The following is a 24,052-nucleotide window of genomic DNA, read 5'->3' as shown; positions in this document are numbered from 1 at the left end:
CCTAACAGCACTGTGGGTGTACCTACACCACAGGGACTGCAGCGGTTCAAGAGGGCAGCTCACCCCCACCTTCTCAAGGGCAACTCGGGATGGGCAATAAATGTTGGCCCAGCCAGCGAAGCACACATCCCATGAATGAATGAAAGTTCCCGAGCAGCAGGTGACATTATTTTAAACCAGGGATATTACCATAAACGGGAAAGTGTAACAGGGGAGGTGTGACAAGGAATGTGTTACAGGAAATAAATTTGACACTTACAGGAAATGGAAATATTTTATGTAATAGTTACACTCATGAAAATAGCCCAGATATGAAATAAGTACAGGAAATTAAACGGTGAGTTAATCAGGACAAGGAGGATCTAAACTTCCCGAGGGTAACATGCGGCGGTGAGGAATACTTGCCATTTGATAATTATTAAATAGTTATCAACAATGATCCAGGGTCCTGGTGTATACAGGGGAAAAACATGCTCTCTGGACTTCTACTTTATAAATATAATTATGTTTTGAATTAGAATACAATTTCCACATCACAAAATCTACAGTTTCGTAAAAATTTTAAGGCGCTTGCGGATCACACAGGGACATCAAACCCCCTCGTCAGTTTAGGGGTTGGATTTAGTTGCTGGTTGAAACCGGAAGTCTGAGAATAAGATTCTTCCACATCGCAGTTTTGGAATGTTTTCCTGATCCGGAAAAGAATAAAGGGCGGCCCCCCATATCCTTCATTCAACCATCAGAGATTTCACTGGGGTTTGAGATGTGGGGTCTCGGTGGCACTTTCTTATTGGACTTCAAGCACAAGCTAAAATTCTGCTGTGTTCCAAAAAAAAATGCACGTGTTTCGTTGAACTGGGCTTCGCATTGTAATGACATTGCACTGATGAGCAGAGAAGACTTTGACCTCAAGGAGATGTTGTCTTAGCCCAGCCCACCCTTGCCGCGTTGTGTAACAGCGCAGCCGAGTGTGTATATATTCAGGACACTGAATGAATCCTATGGATAAAACAGAACCGTTAACTGCAAGCGGAAACCTCAACACTTCACATTGTTCAAAAGATCAGCTTAGCTAAACCCACAGGGCCGATTTGAGGCAATAGTTCTTCAGGTTGCCATTTTCAATGATCTGCAACTATAAATATTGAAATGAAATATTAAAAGAGTACTTTTTAGGGGGAATGAGTGAACTTTGAATGGCCGTTTAACATGCTTTGAAAAATGGGGTACTACAGATCTCCGTGTTTGGCACAGGTTTCTTCCCTCTCGTTTTGCTGGTGTGAGGATCGGATCCCAGATGAGCGAACCCCCTGAGTACAGAATTCTTGCAGACAGGAAAATTATCTGAATCCACATGGGGCGAGGATTTCCTCACGAAACACAGACTCAATGGCACATTCTGCCTGAGGAACTGAACTATCAAGAGGTGATTCCATATACAGTGATATTTTGAACTAGCCACAAATAGCCATTCAGTTAAAGTCCTGCAATTGGATTTACACTGGACTCATGAATTTCTTTAGAATGAGGGCCTTTCACAACCTCAAGACATCCCAAAACCTCTACAGCCAATGAATTACTTTTGAGGTATAGTCACTGTTCTAATGCCCGTTTCGGGGCAAAGCTGCGCACAGCAAGCTCCCACAGATAGTAATGAGACAAATGAAGAGATCGTCTGCTTTAGTGAAGGTGGTTGATGCATAAATAGTGGCCAGGAAACACTTTATGAAAATAGTTCCATGGGATCATTTGCATCCACCTGAGTTGAACTGACTGTGCAGCACTCTCTCGGTACTGCACTGAAATGTCAGCCTGAATTAAGCACTCAAGACCCTGGAGTGGGGGACTCGAACCCACAACCTCATTGTTGGCTCATTGTACACTGGCTTTTTGCACCTTGGATCCACAATCACCTGGTTCACAGTTTCAATTGTATCATCCAAAGGAGGTGGCAACCATAGGAAGGTGTCCTGCCATAGTGAGGGAGGGAAGGTTTGGCCTGGCCTGGTCTGTTACTTCCAGGTGCCTCATTTCACGGGGAGAAAGGTCACCTATTTGTTTAGGGCATGTTGTGGGACGATATAAAAAGTAAGACAGTGGGGCACAATTTTCTACCTCAAAATGGAGTGGAAACAATGTGACTTTGTTTGCTGGTGGAATATTATTTATTGCCCATTGATTCTGTCCATTTAGAAGTAACTTAACTGTTCGGCAGAATCTCCTCATTGACAGGTAACCGTCCCTGTGACTTGATTACAATACATCAGAGATACGAACATCTTACTCGTCTTTTTACTTTTAATGGCACACCTTTCCTTTTGATTTACCCGTTTCACACTCAAATATTAATTGTAGCAGAGTATGTTACATTTTCATCTGCATAACATATTTGCAGTCACACGTGCATTTACTTCGTATTGAATTTATTAAGCAATTGTAATGGGAAGGGAAAATTACCTTTCACAGTTAATGCTGCTGACTCTTTTGGAGTTCCGTTGGTTCCGCAAGAGTTTACAATAGACATATAGGGAACAAAGGAGGCCATTCAGCCCCTCTAGCTTGTTCCGCCATTTAATCAGGTCATGGATGATTTGTACGTTAACTCTATCGAGGTGCATTGATTCTATAATTCTTAATATCCTTACCTAAGAAACCTCTATCAATCTCAGTTTTGAAATTTTCCGCTGACCTAGCCTCAACAGCTTGAAAACAAGAGCAGCTGCGGTTGAAATGAGCAGCCTCAATTTGTATATCTTGCAAGCTGCTGAAAGCAGAGGGCATAAGGATGACACAAATGCTTAAAAATGTTTATAACTTGACTTAGAGGAATCTGTTATGCGTTTGAAGGCCATTTCTCAATGATGTGTGAGCAGATGACAGTGTCGGCATTGGGAAGGCAGGGCATTGCCAGGAAGCTTTATCGGTGCTACTTGGATTAGCACAGTGTGTAGGAGGTGCTCCCATTGACACCCATCTTAATTATCCCTTCAAAAACCAGACGCCGTTGCTGCTTTCAAGAGGAGCCAGTTTTCTGTTGCTGTCAACAGTGTTGCTAATATCTTAATGCCTAATATTTCACAAAGGAACTGAATGAATTGGCAGACCCTTAGAGCGGCCTTTCACAGTGAGGTCACCTTTAGCATTGCCGTCCTGGTTTGCAGTTAGGTTGAAGGTGGTAAGCAAAGAAATTGGCGAAAACCGATCTCCAGACTTCACTGTCGAAACCCAGCATCTTCTTTTTACTTCTGCTCCAAAGTTTGGTCTCATTATTAAGTTGCCGGGGTAGGTTGGCCTAGAAGAAAAGTAACCTTTGTTGAAATGCTTCCTTAAATATAATGTCAAATCAGATTTTTATATCCTGCAGTTACATCCAGAGAGATAAGATATTTGGTTGCTTAACAACTACAAACTAGGTAAACATAAGACAGAAAAAGATGTTGCATTTACCTTTCACGAAGATAATGCATTTTACAGCCAATTAAATGTCGCCACTTGTGTAGTGTTGTAACGTTATAGTTCCGCACAAGATACCCTCAAACAGCAAAGACGTTCATGACCAGATAATCGGATTTATTGATGCTGGTTGAGGAATAAATATTGGCCAGGATACCAGAGTGAACTTCCCAGTTCCTCTTCAAAATAATACCACGCGATCTTTTATCTACAGAGGAGAGAGCAGTCAGGGCCTTGGTTTTACACTTCACTCGAAGGAGTTATAATGCTCGTTTGGAGAGCCGGCGCAGACGCGATGGGCTGAATGGCCTCCTTCCGTGCCGTTATGATCCTGTGACTCTGTCCCCATGGTATTGAGTGTCAACCGAAAGTTTGTGCTGAAGGATAAGGGTGTAGCTTTCTGCGTACAGTGTAAATTCAAAGTGACCACTGGTTTCTAGTGAAAATTCAGTTGGCGAATTTCCTTCAAAATTTTCACAGATCTACTTAGTTAAAGACAACAGTGGTACCTGTGCTATTGTGTTCTAAAGCCAGCGTGGGTGAACAGTTTTCAGCCAGTGCTGCTGCTGAACTTAAACTTAATTTGATTTAATTTGGTTCGAAGAACAGATATAAACAAGCTGACCAAAAAAATCGTATCAAATTTAACTTTGAAAAGTGAGGTTGTGTTGGATATTGCAGTATGGAAGATCCTAGGATAAAGCTCTTGCATTTGAAATCGTGCTGGTTGTACTGGAATGCACTGCCTGAGAGTGGGGTGGAGGCAGGTCCAATCGAGGCATTCAGGAAGGGATTAGGGACCAGTTTATTATGGTCAGGGTCTGACTCGGGTGATTTGAAAAGAAACAATGTGCCGGGTTACAAGCAAAAGGCAGGGGAATAGCACTGGGTGAAATGCTCACCCCGGAGAGCCGGTGCAGACACGATGGGCCGAATGGCCTCTTTCTGCGCTGTAACAACCCTGTGAGACTGTGGCAATGTTGCCAGTTTATTAACTTTATAAAAATTGCATAATTACAGGCGTAAAATCTTCCATGAACTAACAAAATCGGGCAGCATAATAGAGCATCAATTATGTTCCCTTCAGAAGTATTGCTTGATGTATTCATGAGTCGGAACCTGGTGCAGTTCAGCTGAAATGGGTTAATTACCAAAAATATATATTTTTTAAAAAGGATGCCCAGTCCTCCACCTGCGAGTAAGCTGATGTAAAATCACTAAAGTTACGTAAAAACTACACTGGACCATTTTATGGTTCATTGGCGAACTGTAGCCGGTGTCTTGAGAAATTAAATATTTGTGATATGAAAAGCTTCTACAATGCATCAATGTGTGCTGATGAGGCTGAGGACATGAGTGCAATTTAAAGACCCTTCCCAAACCCACTCAGTCAGAATCTGACAATTTCGCCTTGCTGACCGTGGCCAGTTTATGGTCAGGGTCTGACTCGGGTGATTTGAAGCTTTAACCCGTGTAAAAAAGACTGCGGAAAACACAACCGGGAGGGTTTTAGGGAGTAACACGCATGATTACAATTCCCTCATTCATCCTTTTTGTTTTGGTAGTTTGGCCGCTTGCACTGGAATCTGGGCACAAACCGAACAGGGGCGAGGGGGACACCCAACAGACTCCCACTCAAGCAGAGAAAAAGGTTACATGCTGTAACCAAGTTGAAAAATAAACCAAGGTTGTAATGTTTGATTTATCTGCGAAACAAAGAAATTTTATGCATTTACCTAGCGCCTTACATAGCCTCAGAGTGCCCCAAAGCACTTTGAAACCAATGACATGTTTTCTTGAAGTGCAGTCGCTGTTGTAATGTAGGGAACGCAGCAGTCAATTTGTGCACAGCAAGCTCCCACAAACGGCAATGGGATCAGCGACCAGGTCATCTGTTTAAAGTGGTGTTGGTTGACGGATACACGTTGGATTTCGCCTCCCATGTTCTCATCGAAAATATTCATTGGGGTCTTTTCTATATACCTGAGATGGCAGAGAGGGCCTGGGTTTTAATGTAAAGATAAAAGCAAAACACTGCGGATGCTGGAAATCTGAAATAAAAACGGAAAATGCTGGAAAAACTCAGCCGGTCTGGCGGCGTCGGTGGAGAGAGAAACAGGGTTAACGTTTCGATTCCGCGTGACCCTTCTTCAGACTCGAAGCGTTAACTCTGTTCCTTGCGCCACAGATGCTGCCAGACCTGTCCAGTTTTTTTGCAGCATTTTCTGTTTTTAACCTCGGTTTAAGGTCTCAGCTGGAAGACGGTGCTGGAGACAGTGAGACACTCCCTCAGTGCTGCAATGAAGTGTCGCCTAGATTGTGTAATCAAGCCTCTTTGAGATGAAAGTGTCAGAGCCAGAGCTGACATACGGGTGGATTGGGCTGTGCATCAAATGTACATGTTTGTGGGATCTATTGTAGAGTGTTACACTGCCTTAAAATCGGTCACTCACTCAATAATTTATTCATATCTTTCATTCTTGCTTGTATGACTCTTTGATCCACTAGAAAGCAGCTTAACTTGTCAAAAGCTCATCAGCAAATTTTGGCATCAAACTGTCAGGCCTTTTTCCGGGGCGAGAAATAGTTATTTTCATTTTCCGCTTTTTTTTTTAAACAACACGAATATCCCTTTTTTAAAATGTGCCAAGGAAACAAAGTCCTTGGATGTTGTGTCTGTCGGTTTCACTCTCCAACAATTAAAATAATTGCCCAGAAAAGCCCATCTGGACATCAGAAAAACAAGTTAATAACTGGTTTGCAAATAAGATTCCAATTGAATGATAATATTAAAACACTGGAGTGAGTAGTTATGATGAATGGGTGATTCAGGTGCGATTCATAATCTTGCCGCAGGTGATATCTGCAGCTTTGCAATCACTTTGGTCAAAGCAGAATCTATGGGTAGGGTTGGCATTTGAGGTATCTTTGCTGCAATCTCTTGAAAAATGTTATTCAAAAAGCACGAATCTTCCCATAATTTATGACAGGTTTGAAACCATATAATGTCAGCCGATGATTCTTACATGACATGTTGTTTTGGTACGACAGCATAAAATGAACTTTCAGCCTTTCAACTTTGTGAATTATACGTGTATGTGTGAAAGAGAAACTTCACTTAATCCTTTCACTGACTCATTCACTTGGTGCTGCAGTTTTTCTGCCACAGCACTACTTGGTGCACGGCGTATATCTTGCACAGCAACACGAGAGGAACACTGTAACTGCAATAAAACGCTGTCAATTCCACACCTTATATTGGGCATGGAGCCTCCCGGAGAGGTGACTTCGTTCAGCTTTACGGCACTTGCTGAATAATTACGAAGTGTCCGTTGACGCCACTGTATCACCAATGTGTTGCAATTGGGTAAGGCTTTTGGCAGGACTCACATTGTACAGACCATTTTACAGCAGAATCTATTTATTCAGCAAACAGCGAACAATGTCTATTTAAACAATGCATTATATTAAGCAGTTAACTGTTCCAACAATTTAAGAGTCTGTATGAACTACAGCAAATGGAGCTCATGACCGAAACTACAGCAACGTCTCCCTATAAAAAAGCAAGGTGATTTCTCTAACCAAATGAATTACATAAAAATTACATGTGTAAACGCAATACTGGCAGTGTGGTCTCCAGGGGTAGGTGATTGATGGGGCAATTATCCAATCATCTCCATTCAGGCCAGGAATAATAGCGTCACTTTTTTTTCTTTCCTGGGATGTGCTAAGGCCAGCATTTGTCACCCATCCCTAATTGCCCTTGAACTGGGTGGCTTGCTAGGCCATTTCAGGGGGTAGTTAAGAGCCAACCACAGTCTGTGGGCCAGGAGTCACATGCAGAACAATCAGGTAATGATGTCAGATTTCCTTCCCTAAAGGGCAATAGTTTCATGGTCACTATTACTGAGACTAGCTTTCAATTCCAGATTCATTAATTTAATTTAAATTCCACCAGCTACTGTAGAGGGATTTGAACCCATGCCCCCAGTGCTTGAGCCTGATTACTAGTCTAGTGACATTACCACCATCACCCCTTACAGTTAATGATGTTAAGTTCCTTACAGTAAGTACTTTACTGACAATCAGCTTCCTGCTCGTAGAGATCTGTGTCCTAATTAATGGCGCTTTATTTTCTCTGACCTATGGGTGATGCAACTGGGGCAATAGAATGCATTGATATTTTCCGGTAGCATTCAGAATTAGGTATGCTCTGTTGGTCTGGCATCTGCAATATTGTTCATCAGACTTAACCCTGCAGCATACTTTTTTTTGGATTATCTTCTAGGCTTAATTTGTCCGACTGGAGTTGTTTTTTTGGAGAGCCATAAATGTTAACTATTCTGAGCACAGCTTTACATAGACAAATCATTCATCCACTGTGATGTCCCACAGAATCCTTAATTCCAAGAAAATGACCATTTGCAAGTTAGCGTAAGTCAACTTTATAAACTGATTAGGTCCAAAGGAGGTGATGGTGTCAGAACATGTGCATATTGCACTATGGTAAGCAAGTGAGCCTCACTGGTTGTGGGGTAATTCCAAGTTAACCTGTGATCTCCTAAGAACTGATTATGTTTTGTTGTTTGTTTTTATTTTGGCACTTTGTCAAACACATGCACACATTCTGTTATTTGTCATCTGCCAACAAGATTTTCTGTGCATATTGAATGCTGCATTTTATAAAGTAGAATAAGTGAAATGTGCAGAACACACATCATCAGTTTTATGGGAAACGTCTGGTGGAAGATGAAAATAATGGAACAGCTGGAAGGATAGGGTCTGATTAAAGATGGAGCCAGCATAAATTCAGAAAGGGCAGATTGTGTCTGGCCGATTTATCAGATTCCTTTGAGGATGATGCAGATCTGAGGGATAAGGATGTAGCAGTCGATACTATCTATCTACCTGGATTTTGGGAATATATCTGACACTAGTGAACAAATAACAAGGTACGTGCCAATGGGATGGAAGGCACAGTATCAGGTTGGATTGATATGTGGCAGAGAAGTAGACAGCAAAGAGAAAGCAGATTTGATGTTAGTGAGTGCTGTGAAGTCCCAGAGTGGAATCCATGAGGAAGTGGAGTCTCAAGGGGTTAGTGCTTGGGCGGTTGTTTTATTATGTAAAAGAGTAAGAGGGTGAAACATGCCCAGTTTGCAGATAATGTCAAAGTGGAGGGGGTGGGGCTGGGGAAGCAGATAGTGATCAACATCCAATATGGATACCAAGTCAATGGTGATCAACACAAATTCTTTATTCTTTCATGGGATGTGGGTGTCATTGGCAAGGCCAACATTTGTTGTCTATCCCTAATTGCCCTTGAGCTGATTGGCTTGCTAGGCCATTTCAGAGGGCAGTTAAGAGTCAATCACATTGCAGTGGATCTGGAATCACAAGTGGGCCAGACCAGGTAAGGATGGCAGATTTCCTTCCCTAAAGGGACATTAGTGAACCAGATGGGTTTTTACCGCAATCGATGATAGTTTCATGGTCACAGTCACTGAGGTTAGTATTTAATTCCAGATTTTATTTATTGAATTTAAATTCCACCAGCTGTCATGGTCGGATTTGAATCCATGGTCCCAGAAAATTCAACTAGGCCTCTGGATTACTAGTCCAGCGGCATAACCTACGTCACTGTCTTCCCAAATAAGTGTAAAGTCATCATGTTAAGTAGAAAGTTTTCCACTGGCAGAAGGGTTGGTAACCAGAGGACACAGGCTTAAGTTAATTGGCAAAAGAGCCAGAAGCGAGATGAGAAGAATTCTCTACACCATGAGCTGTTATGATCCGGAACATACTGCCTGAAAAATTAGTGAAAGCACATTCAATAGTAGCTTTCAAAAGAGAATTAATCACATACATGAAGGGAAAACATTGCATGATTATGGGGGCAAAGAGCTTCCAAAGAACTGGCACAGGCCCAATGGGCTGAATGGCCTCTTCCTGTTCTTTATGACTCTATGATTCTTTGATAAGCAAGAACGGGATTTACACATGTCAACGTGTTTAAAGTAACAGAGCAGGAATGAAATCTGCATTTAATTAAAGTTAAACTGCTATTGCTAATGGAAGTTTGAAAATTGCCAGGTGCACATGGATTCCCAATCCTGGGTGTGACGGAAGCCTTCACGACTGACAGTGAATAACCAGCCCTGTCAGGAAATTGCTGACTTTATGACTCTTTGCATCTACTTTTTGTTTTTAGGATTGTTCAGTTGTGGAATGCAGTTCTGGTTGAAAGGTCAGTAAGAAAGAACCTGCATTCATATAGCACCTTTCATGACCTCAGGACATCTCAAACTACTGTGCAACTGAGCAAATGTAATTACTGCTGCAATATCATTTTGCACACACAAGAACCCACAAACAACAACTGAATAAACGAGCGGGTAAATGACCAGGCAGTCTTTAGACATTGCATTTGACCATGGTGAGGCTGAATTTGAAAGCTGTTCAGCTTTATTTTCCATCTCACAGAAGAGTGGCAGAATTGCTGAACGAGAGAGAGAGAAATCACACACTTTGTATAAAACACCAACAAATTGTAACTCGACAATCCTAAAAATAACTTAAACAGAAAGATAAGTTAAGTCAGTGATTTCCTGACATGGTCAGGTACAGGTCATTCGGGAGAATTATATGAATTTGGCAATGGTGAGGTGAGAGTGACTGCCCTTGACATCAAGGCTGCATTTGACTGAATGTGGCATCAAGGAGCCCGAGCAAAACTGGAGTCAATGGGAATCAGGGGAAAACTCTCTGCTGGTTGGGGTCATATCTAGCACAAAGGAAGATAGTTGTGGTTGTTGGAGGTCAGTCATTTCAGTTCCAGGACATCACTGCAGGAGTTCCTCAGGATAGTGTCCTTGGCCCAACCATCTGCAGCTGCTTCATAGAAACATAGAAACTAGGAGCAGGGCTAGGCCATTCAGCCCTTCGAGCCTGCTCCACCATTCAATATGATCATGGCTGATCCTCTATCTCAACGCCATGTTCCTGCTTTCTCTTCATACCCCTTGATGTCCGTAATATCCAAAAAATTATCAATTTCTTTCTTGAATATACTCAGTGACCCGGCCTTCACAGCTTTCTGTGGTAGAGAATTCCACAGGTTGACCACCTTCTGAGTGAAGAAATTTTTCCTCATCTCAGTCCTAAATGGCCTGCCCCATATCCTGAGACTGTGGCCCCTGGTTCTAGACTCCCCAACCAGGGGAAACATCCGCCCTGCATCTAAAGGTCTGACGGCATCTGTGGAGAGAAAGATGGAGTTAACGTTTCGAGTCCAGATGACTCTTCTTCAGCACTCATCAGAGGCATCTGGACCCAAAACGTTAACTCTGTCTTTCTCTCCACAGATGCTGTCAGACCTGCTCAGTTTTTCCACCAATTTTTGTTTTTGTTTCAGATTTCTAGCATCTGCAGTATTTTGCTTTTATCTCCCTGCACCTAGTCTGTCTAGCCCTGTTAGAATTTTATACGTTTCAATCAGATCCCCTCTCATTCTTCTAAACTCTAGTGAATACAGGCCCAGTCATACAAATCTCTCATCATACGACAGTCCTAGTGAACCTTCACTGCATTCCCTGTATGGCAAGTATGTCCTTTCTTAGGTAGGGAGACCAAAACTGCACACAGTACTCCAGGCACGATCTCACCAAGTCCCTGTATAACTGCAGTAAGACATCCCTACTTCTGAGCTCAAATCCTCTTGCAACGAAGGCCAACATACCATTTACCTTCCTAATTGCTTGCTGCACCTACCTGTTTACTTTCATTGACTGGCATACAGGGACACCCAGATCCCTTTGTATATCCACATTTCCCAATATATTACCATTTAAATAATACTCTGCCTTTCTGTTTTTTCACACCAAAGCATATAACGTCACATTTATCCACATTATATTGCATCTGCCATGTGTTTGCCTACACACACACAACTTGTCTAAATCACCCTGAAACCTCCTTGCATCCTCCTCACAACTCACAACCCTGCCCAGTCTTGTGTTGTCAGCAAACCTGGAAATATTGCATTTGGTTTCCTCATCCAAGTCCTTTATATATATTGTGAATAGCTGGGGCCCAAGCACTGATCCCTGTGATACACCATTAGTCACCGCCTGCCATCCGGAAAAAGACCCATTTACTCCCACTCTCTGTTTCCAGACTGTCAGCCAATTCTCAATCCATGCCAGTATATTACCCCTGATCCCATGTGCTTTGTTTTTTCCCACTAGCCTCTTTTGTGGGACCTTATCAAAAGCCTTCTTGAAATCCAAATACACCACATCCACTGGCTCTCCCTTATCTATTCTACCAGTTACATCCACAAAAAACTCCAGCAGATTAGTTAAGCATGATTTCTCGTTCATGAATCCATGCTGACTTTGTCTAACCCCGTTAATGCTTTCCAAGTGTTCTGTTACCACATCTTTTATAATAGACTCTAGCATTTTCCCCACTCTGATCTTAGGCTAACTGATCTATAATTCTCTGCTTTTTCTCTCCCTCCTTTTTTAACTAGTGGGGTTACGTTTGCCACCCTCCAATCTGTAGGAACTGCTCCGGAGTCTATAGAATTTTGGAAGATGACCACCAATGCAAGCAATATTTCCAGGTCCACTTCTTTTAGTACTCTGGGATATAGATCATTGACCTTCCTTTCATCACAAGGTCAGAAGCGGGGTTGTTCGCTGATGATTGCACAATATTCAGCACCATTCATGACAACTCAGATACTGAAGCAGCCCATGACTAAATGCAGCAAGACCTGGACAATACCCAGGCTTGGGCTGATAAATGGCAAGTAACATTCGCGCCACACAAGTGTCAGGCAATGACCATCTCCAACAAGAGAAAATCCAACCATTACCCCTTGATGTTCAATGGCATTACAATCACTAAATCCCTCACTAAAAACATCCTAGGGGCTACCATTGACCAGAAACTGAATTGGGCTAGCCATTTAAATACTGTGGCTGCAAGAGCAGGTCAGATGCTAGGAATAGTGCGACGAGTAACCCACCTCCTGACTCCCCAAAGCCTGTCCACCATCTACAAGGCACAAGTCAGGAGATGGAATAATCCCCACTTGCCTGGATGAGTGCAGCTCCCACAACACTCAAGAAGCTTGGCACCAACCAGGACAAAGCAGCCCTCTTGACTGGCACTACATCCACAAACATTCACTCCCTCCACCACCGACACACAGTAGCAGCAGTGTGTACCATCTACAAGATGCACTGCAGGAATTCACCAAGGCTCCTTTGACAGCACCTTCCAAACCCACAACCACTACCATCTAGAAGGACAAGGGCAGCAGGTAGATGGGAACACCATCACCTAGAAGTTCCCCTCCTAGTCACTCACCATCCTGACTTGGAAGTATATCGCCGTTCCTTCAATGTCGCTGGGTCAAAATCCTGGAACTCCCTTCCTAACAGCACTGTGGGTGTACCTACACCACATGGACTGCAGTGGTTCAAGAAGGCAGCTCACCACCACCTTCTCAAGGGCAATTAGGGATGGGCAATAAATGCTGGCCCAGCCAGTGAAGCCCACAACCCATGAATGAATTAAAAAAAATTGCAAACTGCCAACAGCAACAGCAGTTAAACTCTAATTGACCTTAGATTTGTGTTGAATTACGACCTGAAGACCTTGTCACCTAAAGATGAGCCACCTACTTAAACATAGATACACCTTAGCAGTACAATAGGTTGTACATTAAATGATACAATTTGCTTGTCATAAAGCCCTGCAAAATTTAAATTATTCTGAGCAATACCAAAGGAGATCTATTAGTTTTACACTTTACCTGTCACATTTCATGTATCACAAATGCATAGAGTATTTCTGGTGGTGCACTTAAACAAAAAAACACACAAAGTTAGAAAAAAACACCAATAATACCCAAACTGTACAGAAACTGCATAGCAACTGAAATCTCAGAGCTCAAGATATGGCTAAGAGCAATTGATTACAGGCTGTCACAGAGCTTGATTGTTTGGCCATGCTAGACAGGTTAGGTTCCATACAGTTGATTAGCAGCAGAATAATACATTACATGGTACAATGGCCCCAACCGTACAAATCATGCAGGGCCAATGCTGTGGGATATCTATAGAAGGGGGCCTTTCAGCCCATCTTACCAGTGCCAATCCTTTGAAAGAGTTATCCAATTGTCTTGCATTTTCCCCATAGCCCCTTCAAGTCCCTTTTATGAAGTTATTATTGAATCTGCTTCCACCATCCTTTCGGACAGCGCATTCTGCATCACGATAGTTCGCTGCATCAATATTTTCTATACATTTCGGGCTGGATTTAATGGAGGCGATGGGGGTCTCGGCCATCAGCTGAAGAGCTGGTAAGGCCCCTATGTCATCTCTTTCAGAGGAGGTCCACCAAATCTTGTGCCACTCAGGCACTTAACAGGCTAGAGGTGAGCTTTCCCCACGATCATGGACCCTGGGGGTGGACACCACTCCCGCTGAGATTTGCTGAGGGGAGGTGTGCTGCTAGGGCATAATGTGACTCTCAGCTGGTCCTGATGCTGGGTGCCTTGATCAGGCACTGAAGGACTTTGGACAAAGGATCGCCACCACTGTCCCACCACTCCACCCCAGGAGCACACAAGCAAACATGACAGGGTTTGCTTAGCATGCTCCCCCCATGGTGAGCCCCCTTCCCGCTGCTGTATTAATACCAGCAGCAGTGGGATGTAGCCCTTAAGTGGGCATTAATTGGCCAATTAAAGGCCACCATTGGTGGTGGGATGGGAAGGCCACCCACAGGCCTTCCCGCCATGGACTTAGTCAGGGTGGAGCGGGATGGTGGCAAGGTCCCCATCTATGTTAGGCAAGGGAGTCAAAGGTTATCGGGGGTAGATTGGAATGTGGAATTCGAAACACAAACAGATCAGCCATGATCTTATCGAATGGCGGAGCAGACTTGAGGGCCCGAATAGCCTACTGCTGCTCCCATTTAGCATGCTCGTATGTTCGTACCACCTTCCCACCCAATTAATTGCCCTTGCTGCCAAACTCACCATTGGGGGAGGGCATTAAATTCTGCCTGTTGCCTCTGGCTCCTTCTGCCCCCTGTGTCCTCTGGTTACCGACCTTCTGCCATTGAAAACAGTTTCTCTTTATTTGCTCGATTGAAACCCTTCATGATTTTGAACACCTCTCTCAAACTCCCCTCAGCCTTCTCTGCTCTAAAGAGAACAATCCCAGCTTCTCCAGCCTTTCCATATAACAGACGCCCTTCATCCCTGGTTAATTCTGGTAAATCTTCTCTGCATTAACATTTTTGTTGTTGATAATCCTCCTTCAGTGCCCAATATGTAATCTGACTCATTTCCCAATAAGCCTGTTATAACTTCTATACAACACTTCATTCATATAAAATTCATTTCTACAATAACATGCCCAAGGCGAATTTTACTTGCTGCACAGCAGGCAATTCCAAACCACAAACCAGGTTTGAGCTGTAATTTAAAACTAAAGTTAGGTTCACAATTGGTGAAAAGGGCTAGGATTGTGATGCATATTTTGTTTGTCAAACTTATATATTGGCTTTATTTCTAAGCAACAGGTCCTGGCAGCATACAAAAAATAGAGACCCTTTCAAATATTTAAAAACACACTTGGCACTACATCTGTAGACTATCACTCCCAAATGATAAGTAATTAAGAGGGAATCTTTTTGTTTTGTTGCATGTGCTATCAACATTCAGCTTATCAAGATTTATGGCATGTTCCATACGAATCTGTTTGAAAGTAAGACGAAAAGCAAAAGGCTTGACTTGAAGTATTTACAGTACGCTCTCTAAGTAATAAGAGTTAAAAAAAACATTAAGTGAGAAAAGGATTAATTAATTGAATGGGATCTGTGTTGACAGTTTGGGATGAGTACTCTGATGAATCCCGTGCACAGTGCTGTGACTAATGCATTTCCGTAGTACTGCTTTACATATTAAACCCTTCATAGAACCTTACAGCAAAGAAGGGGGCCACGTTTCAGATCTAGTATTGCAACTTTCATTTCACCACTAGGAGATATGCATCATATGGGGTGGAAGCGTCTGCACCCAGCGGACAATATGGCGGGAAGGCCAAAAATCGGTTTCACGACGTCGCGAAACCAGTTTGCAATTGTCTGCTCAGCCCATCGATGGCGGGCTGCGTTCCCCGCCATCATACATTGGGAACCTCATTGTAATACATCAGCATATCGTTATAAGGCCAGCCTGCCTTGATCCACCTCCACCGCTGGATCATTCGTCCATGTCAGCATGATGCATGCCGGTGCAGAACGCATCTTGACAACTGTGTCGTGTAGAAGTTGGGACTTAACACCAGGGCCTGGCTCACATCACGGACATCCAGTGAGCAGATGATGGAGGAACGTCCATGGCTTGCTGGGTGGCTTCTCATGGACATGGCTCTGTCGTGAAGCAGCTCACGGAAGTTGGAAAGTCACTGTCGATGCTCACAACAGATGATGGTCGAGGGGGTGGAGAGGAAGGTCCAGCTGTGTTTGGGAGAGGAAGATGTACCGGGGGGTGGGAGAGGAAGGTCTAGGATCGACTGGGAGAGGGTGAGGTTGGGAGGGGGGAATGAAGGTGTCAGGATGGGGTGAGGTTGGGAAGGGGGGAATGAAGGTGTCAGGATGGGGTGAGGTTGGGAGGGGGGAATGAAGGTGTCAGGATGGGGTGAGGTTGGGAGGGGGCAATGAAGGTGTCAGGATGGGGTGAGGTTGGGAGGGGGCAATGAAGGTGTCATGGGGAGGTTGGGAAGTGGGAGGGAGTATGGGGGAGGAGGGGGTAACAGGGGAGAAGACAGTGACTGAGGAGGTCGGTGTAAGGGGGGGGGTTGGAAGTTATAAGTGAAGAAGTGCGGAGCGGGGAAGGAGTGCGGAGAGGGGAGGGAGTAAGGCTGGAGGAAGAAGTAAATGGAGGAAAGAGTCAGGAGGAGGGAAGGGTTAAGGGTGGTGGAAGAAGAAAGGGTGTCTGAAGGAGTCAGGAAGAGGGAAGGAATAAGCGGGGGTGGAGTCTGGAGGGGGTAGGACCAAGGTGGGGGAAGGAAGGGGTTCCAAGAGGGGAAGGGGTCCGGAGGGGGGATGTCCTGGTGAACAATCAAGGGAGGGCTCTAATGAGTCCATGGCTGCCTCCTGGCGAGTGAACTGAGTGTGGGTGTGGTACAAGGGAATAGTGAGAATGACCGAGGGCAGAGTGAGGGTGTAGGGTGGGAGGGTGAGGGTTCGATGGTAGTGGTAGAAGGGATGGTGAGCATGGGTGGTGGGGGCTCGGAGACAGACATGGACTCTGGGGGTGGGAAGGAGGAGGTCGGGGAGGTGAATGTGGATGAGGGTGGGATTTTCGGGAAGGAAGGGGATGTGCACGTTCACCCGGACATCCCCAAAGGAAAAGGGTTGTGGCTGGTAGGTCATGGAGGGGAGGTGGAAGGTGATGCTAGAGGGGTCAACTGTGTTGGGGGAAAGGAAATGGGTGATTGGAGCAGGGGAAAAGATGGGGGAGCTGACGAAAAGGCAAATCAAGACCATCCTGTCTAAATCGAAAGTGAAACGACAGTCATGGTGGGCGGGATCAGGTGCTATAGGGGAGTGTGACCATTGGGTGGGTGGAGATGCAGATGGACAACTGAAAATGAACACCAGCAGACAGCATTGAAAATGCTCAGGACATTGAGGGAAGTGTGATATGTGAAGGATCTGAGTGAGTTGGGGAGTGCTTACACGAGGCTCCGAAAGGCCCTGCCACACACACACTTGCCCCTCCAGAATCACTCATTGGCCAGCTGCTCCCTCCGCAGTGACTGAGGACAAGGCTGAGGGGCTCACAGGCAAAGGGGACTTGGAGGGAGAGGGCAGCCTCTGAGATTCCTGAGTGGATGACCCAGGGGTGTCCAGCTGCTGCTCCTCCTCCCTTTGAGTTCCTAGGGGCCCCAGCCTGACTCCTTGAGGGGAAGGAGCACCTGGAGGGATGTCAAGGTGCCTTGTTTCCCTCTAGTGTTGCCACTGCAGGAACTCACCCATGGCTCCTGCAATGGAGCACAAGCCTGCGCACATCTCTGTGTTCTGCTGCACTAGGGTCTTCACGGCGTCCACCATACTCCTCACGGTGTCCACCATACACTCACATGTGGGCACCACTTCATCAGAGAGCAGGCGGACGCACTCCTCCCACTTGTGTGCCACCCCGTTTGAGGGCTCCCAACAGCTCTGTGTCATGTTCTCCCTTCTTCTGCTGACTCTCCAGGATGAGTTGGAAGGCCAATTCCAGAGGCTCGTCATCAGACTCGGACCTCACACATGCCTCTTCCCCAGCAGTCCTCTGAGTGCCGGGGAGCTAGGTTGAACCTGCCTCCTCCTGCTGCTGCTGACACGTGTCTGTGTGGTGACCACCAGATTGTGAACCCGAGCCTGCTCTAGATCTAGGTCCCACTGAGGTGGGTGTCCCTGCGCTGGTGCAGGGTGTGGGTAAGCGCTGTGATGGGTCTTCCAGGCTGCTTATTTTCAGCTCTTCAATGGAGGAGGTGTCCTCTTGACTGGAGGTGAGGATGTGGATGGAGCTGAGGGACTGGCTGAGGGTGTCGGTCACTTGGCAGAGCTCCCTGTGAACCAAAGCAGAGATAATGAGTGCATGGCAGCAGAGTCAGAAGCAGGAGAGAGAGCACTCACAGTTGCATTGAGAGGGGGATGATGTGGTGCAGGATCCTCATGAGGATGTTCACCGCCGGCCTCACTGTTGCTGCAGGTACAGTCCATGTCCTCACCAGTCAGCACAATGGCATGCTCCTCAACGTGAGTGAGGGGCCTAATGTGGGCCACTCCACCCCTGGCCTGGGACCTCTCCCTGCTGATGTGAGCCAGCTTCTCCTGCATGAAAACAGATGGAGAGAGTGTGAGCAGGACACAGGGCACTGTGTGGAATGTTTGTGTGGTGAGCAGAGACATGGACAGGATGAAGACTTGAGCTAAAGAGGGTATAAGCCTGATGGAGATATGAGGGCGTGTGTGAGACTTAGTGGTGCTGTCCCTTGACCTGTGAGATCCCTGTGGATGTGTGATGGATTTGTGAGTGTATGAGTTGAGAGTGATGAGAGGAGTGACTCACCCTGGCGGAAAGGATGAGACCATTCATCCTGTAGCAGCACTGTGTGGCTGTCCTCTTTTGCAGGGCATTGGCAGCTGCCCATCCTGTGGGCCGAGCAGGGGTTGAAGACATTACAGTGGGCTTCCACGGCGTTCAAAAGGTGCTTGAGGGGCATGTCACTGAAGCAGGGGCTGCAGTCTTTTTGTCTTTTAGGGCCATCCTGTCTCCCATGCGGCAGTCCTGGGCTGGAAGCACTGAGAGGTGTACGCGTGGCTGCATTTTAAACGTGGCGCCCGGCGTGCTGAAGCACTGAGGTAATGGCATGGCGGGTGAATGAGAGCCCGCCCACCATGGAAACGGCATGTTTCCCGTGAATGCAGAATTAATGCGGTGAGTTTGGGACAATACGGCGTGAAAAGCCGCCATTACGGCCAGTGGGTGAAACATCATTTTACCAGCCTGCAACTTAGTGCAAATCTGGGAAGGTTTCACCCAGGGCCACTTTATGTATCAGCCGTAGTATAGTTAGTAGCACTCTTGCCTTTGCGTCATAAGGTTGTGGGTTCAAATCCTACTCAGGAGACTTCAGCAAAAGATCCAGGCAGACCCTGCAATGCAGTAGCGAGAGAATGCTGCACTGTTGGAGATGGGATCTTTCAAGTGAGAAGTCAAACCAAGGCCTCTTAGGTAAATGTAAAAGATTCCAAGGCACTGTTTCAAAGGGGAGCAGATATCGCCAGTGTCCTTGTCAATGTTTGTACCTCAATAATTATCACCAAAAAGTAGATTACTTGGTTATTACATTACAGTTTCTGGGAGCTTGCCGTGTGCAAATTGACTGCTGTGCTTCCTATATTACAACTGTGACTACACTTCAAAACCACTTCATTGGCTGTAAAATGTTCTTTATAAATAGAAAAAAAACATACAAAACATAACTCAAAACCAAACACTTTTATATGGCTAGTGTACCAGGTAGTATACCAGGACACACCCAATGTGGAAATGTATTTCAGGCTCCTCCAATGGTTTGGGACCTTACTTAGCAAGTAACTAAACTATAAAGTCCCAAGTCAGATCTGTGTGGAGCTGAAACAAAAACAGAATTACTTGGAAAAACTCAGCAGGTCTGGCAGCATCAGTGGAGAAGAAAAGAGTTGACATTTCGAGTCCTCATGACCCTTCAGCAGAACTGTGTGGAGCTGAGCTGCTCTTTATGAGGGTGATGGTAGGGGAGTTACAATTGGTTTGAGTGCAGGGGAAGATATATGTTGGGCTTTGGGCGATGCCATGATTGGCTGTGGTGCCCCTCGCAGCAGGACAACTCACCTGTACTTATTGTCAAGTCTGCCAAGGTGAGGTGCTTAATGGGTGCCAATGGGAATATACCTCAGCAAGACCCAAAGCCTTCAGGGGAATATCTATTTTGGAACTATCTAGCTTGCTCCTTTGCCAAGGGCATCATCGAGTGTGAAACTGAGCACACAACTCTTCATTTGGAAAGACAGGCACTGCCTGGTTCTAGAGGCTGCAGACAATCTTTCCAGGGCTGAAGTTGAAAAGGGAACATGGCTAGAGGCAAAAGTTTAGCCGCGAGATCTTCAGCTGGGAACTGCAGGAAAGAGGGAGTGAAAGGTGAATTGAGATGGAGAGAAGAGGCCAGTATAATACACTGCAGGGGTTGATTTCCATTGGCTTATGAGGAGGCACACAATATATATAGAAACAAAGTGACATACATAGACTTACAAAAATTCACACAAAGATAAACAAAAAGAGAGACTGAAATGCAGGGACTTCTACATATGTACACAAGATTCTGATATTACTTTAAAAAATTGTACTTAGGTAATTATACATGCCTCACACAAGATATATCATAAATTTTTTAAATGGAATTTAATGTTTTAAATAATTTTATGACGCTGACAAGTGTACATATTTTGTATGTTAGGAAAGGAATTCACTAAAATTCAGGCACAAAAGGAGACAAAGACTAACATTTATTATTTACCATTAGTAATTTGAGAAGTCCTTTTCCTCACTCCTGCATGTTAAACCTGGGCCAGTGTCAGACTCTAGCATCAAGGGGAATTAGGTGGCAGTACGTTTCTGAGTCTCAATCTGCGGCCATTAGTCACTGACCATGAGAAGGTGCCCAGCAGCAGCAGCGGCCTGAGTGATTAAATATCCACTGAATACACGTGTTCCATCTTCTCAGCTGAGGTGAGCCACTTGGTTATGGGAGCTGTGGGCATCATCAAACATTGCTTTCTAAAGGGAGGGGAAGGGTGGGGGGAGAGTATGCCAGTGAGGTTGCAATTTCAATTTACAAAGGAGTGATGGATCGTCATGTGTTGCAGTGTCGAGTTTGAGGCATCCTCCTGAATCCTCGCTCTCCTACTGTTAATGTTTGTTTACAAGTGATGACTAAAAAGGATCTTGGCCCCGAGTCAGCCATTAGAGAACAAACACAGTGCTGACAGCTGCCAAGTTTCCATTTGACATGCCTGATAGATATCTGACCAGCCAACCTGCTATCACAGCACATCAAGTACAGTGCTTAAAATAAAGTGAGCATGATATACCTCTCACATTAACTCCTCTGTCTATTTAAACACTTATAGCTGCTTATCTGCAAACTTTACTCTGTTTCGCATAGAATTACAGAGATTTTACAGAAACAGGCCACTCAACCCACCTGGTTCATGCTCCACCCTCTACTCCCACTTTACTTCATCTTACCCTATCTGCATGTCCTTTTCTTACTTTCTCCCTCATGTACTTATCTAGCTTCCTCTTAAAGGCATCTATGCTATTTGCCTCAACAACTCGGTGATAACAAGATCCACATTCTAATCACTCTCTGGGTAAAGGAGTTTCTACAGGATTCTTTATTGGATGTATTAGTGACTGTTTCAGATTGAATTCCCTCACAAGTGGAAACAGCTTGAATTTACAATGCAGACTCCTTAAAGCTGTAGTCCCCCTTTATTCTCCCTACAGGCTACCTCAAGAGTGCACTTCTGCATCGAACTGAAGCAACAAGCTTTTAAATTTATTTTAAGAATTTGACAAATGATGTTTTCTTGGCTCTGCGCATTTTGCTAATTCCGCTGATTAGATGTTCGCAGATTCCCTTTTTCAGGCTTTGCGTGAAAGAGAAAGCCCCACACCTGAAACCTGAAAAGGCCTAACACTTCCAAAGAATTAAAAAGTAAAGGAAGACTTGCTTTGATTTGGTGCCTTTCACAAACCTGGGATGTCCCAAAACACTTTACAACCAATGAAGTCATTATGAAATGTAGTCGCTGTTATAATGTAGGAAACACGGCAGCCAATTTGCACACAGCAAGATCCCAATGTGATAATGGGCAGATAATCTGTATGTGCGATGTTTTGATTGATGGATAAATATTGGCCAGAGATAACTCACCACCCTTCTTTGAAATGGTGTCATGGGGTCTTTTAACTTTGGCTCGGCTTTTTGCAGTAACCCGTTCACCACTGAATGTCCACTTTCAAATTTATGACATTGACCTGATATTGACAAGAGAATTGGCCGGCACGGACACAATGGGCCGAAGGGCCTGTTTCAGTGCTGTATAACTCTAGGAGAATTGTTTATGGCTCTTTTGATGGAATAAAACAGGAGCGGCCAAACTTTCTGAACCTTAGAGCTGCATACAATAATCTTCAGGCATTCGAGAGCCACAAGACACGGACAGACAACCTTTTAAGACAACATTTTTTATCACTACTGCACGCACTTACATGAGGAAATATATTTAGCAAAAATGTAAGTGCAAATAGTATAAAAAGAATATGTATGCAAGAACATTTACTAATATATGTATTTATTTATCTCCCTGCCGCTTGTAGCTTGTTTTCCCGATATCTAGCATTCCTTCCTCAGCTCCAGAACAACACCAACTACCTTCTTCACCAGCCCACCGCTTGAAAACCTGCACCCAGTGGAGGTGAGACTCAGTGCCCTGCTTCTGCTGCTGGAACGCCCGCTGTTTTCACCAAGAAATGCATTGTGTTTAGGTGGCAGCAAAGGTTTTGCATGCATCTGCTGAACGGTTAATTAATGCATGAACAAATGACAAAACACAGGAAAGGGGAAGGATCCCAGACGCGGTCACAAACCAGTCATCTCGCTATCCCTTATGTTAGAGCGCGAGGCTGCTCCGCCAATTGCCCCTCTCACCTTGTTCACTGTGCATTGGGCCTACTCCAGCCCCCCGGTCACTGAGCTACACTTTATGTTGAAAAGAGCTGAGTGTGGCTCGTGAGCCACGGTTTGGCCACCCCTGGAATAAAACACCTTCAGGTGCTTCACAGGAGCATTATCAAATCTGACACTGAGCCACATAATGAGATATTAGAATAGGCGATCAAAAGCTTGGTCAAAGAGATAGGTTCCAAGGAACATCTTAAAGGTGAGAGGGGTAGAGGGGCGGAGAGGTTTAGGGAGGGAATTCCAGAGCTTGGGGTCCAGACAGCTGAAGGCACAGCCACCCAATGGTGGAGGGATGAAAATCAAGGATGTGTGAGAGGCCCGAATTAGAGGAGCGCAGATATCCCAGAGGGTTGTAGGGCTGGAGGATGTTACAGAGATGGAGAGGGGGTGAGGCTTTGGAAGGATTTGAACACAGAGATGAGAATCTTCAAATCCCACGGAGAGAAATGATTGTTTGAAGATGTGAGGTCTGAACAAGATTGATATGCCCTTCAGCAGAACATGTAGGAGAAATGCAAGCTCCTGTCTGCAACATTCAGAACTATAATTACAGTGACATTGTTTTGTGAAGGTAGGAGTTGGCTTGTGGAATGTTGGAAAAAGAATTGGAATACACAAATTGGAATGTGTGACTGGCAGGGTTAAAATATTAATGAGTCGCAGAGAACAGACTGAAAGATTCAATGTTTCACTACAGCTTTCAAAATGAGCTTTTGAAAGATTTGCAAATATCTCTCCCCACCTCCGTCCCCAATTTTAGAGCATTTGATTGGGTAGCATCATACCGCTGAACATTTCTTGTAATCTTACTTTTCCTTTCTTCATGGGTTTGGAAGGTGCTGCCTAAGGAGCCTTGGTGAGTTTCTGCAGTGTATCTTGTAGATGGTACACACTGTTGCCACTGTTCGTCGGTGGTGGAGGGAGTGAAGGTTTGTGAATGAGGTGCCAATCAAGAGGTTTGCTTTGTCCTGGATGGTGTCAAGCTTCTTGAGTGTTGTTGGAGCTGCACTCATCCAGGCAAGTGGAAAGTATTCCATCACACTCCTGACTTGTGCCTTGTAGATGATGGAGAGGCTTTGGGGAGTCAGGAGGTGAGTTACTCACCGCAGGATCCCTAGCCTCTGATCTGCTCTTGTACCACAGATTATATGGCTAGTCTAGTTCAGTTTCTAGTTAATGGTAACCCCCAGAATGTTGATAATGGGGGATTCAGCGATGGTAATGCC

General features: G+C 44.9%; 1 long non-coding RNA gene across 1 annotated transcript; it reads right to left on the bottom strand.

Moving 5' to 3' along the window:
* Positions 1-255: 255 nt before the first annotated feature.
* LOC144687904 (uncharacterized) lies at positions 256-22,607 on the bottom strand. The gene is made up of 2 exons (XR_013578239.1): positions 22,518-22,607; positions 256-3,292 (listed from the first exon to the last, which is right to left on the bottom strand). It is a non-coding gene; the product is annotated as an uncharacterized LOC144687904 (long non-coding RNA).
* Positions 22,608-24,052: the final 1,445 nt, after the last annotated feature.

This window comes from Cetorhinus maximus, chromosome 12 (assembly GCF_964194155.1).
Source record: "Cetorhinus maximus chromosome 12, sCetMax3.hap1.1, whole genome shotgun sequence".
Lineage (NCBI taxonomy): Eukaryota > Metazoa > Chordata > Chondrichthyes > Lamniformes > Cetorhinidae > Cetorhinus > Cetorhinus maximus.
The sequence above is the reverse complement of the archived record's forward strand: the minus strand, read 5'-3'. Positions and strand labels throughout refer to the sequence as shown.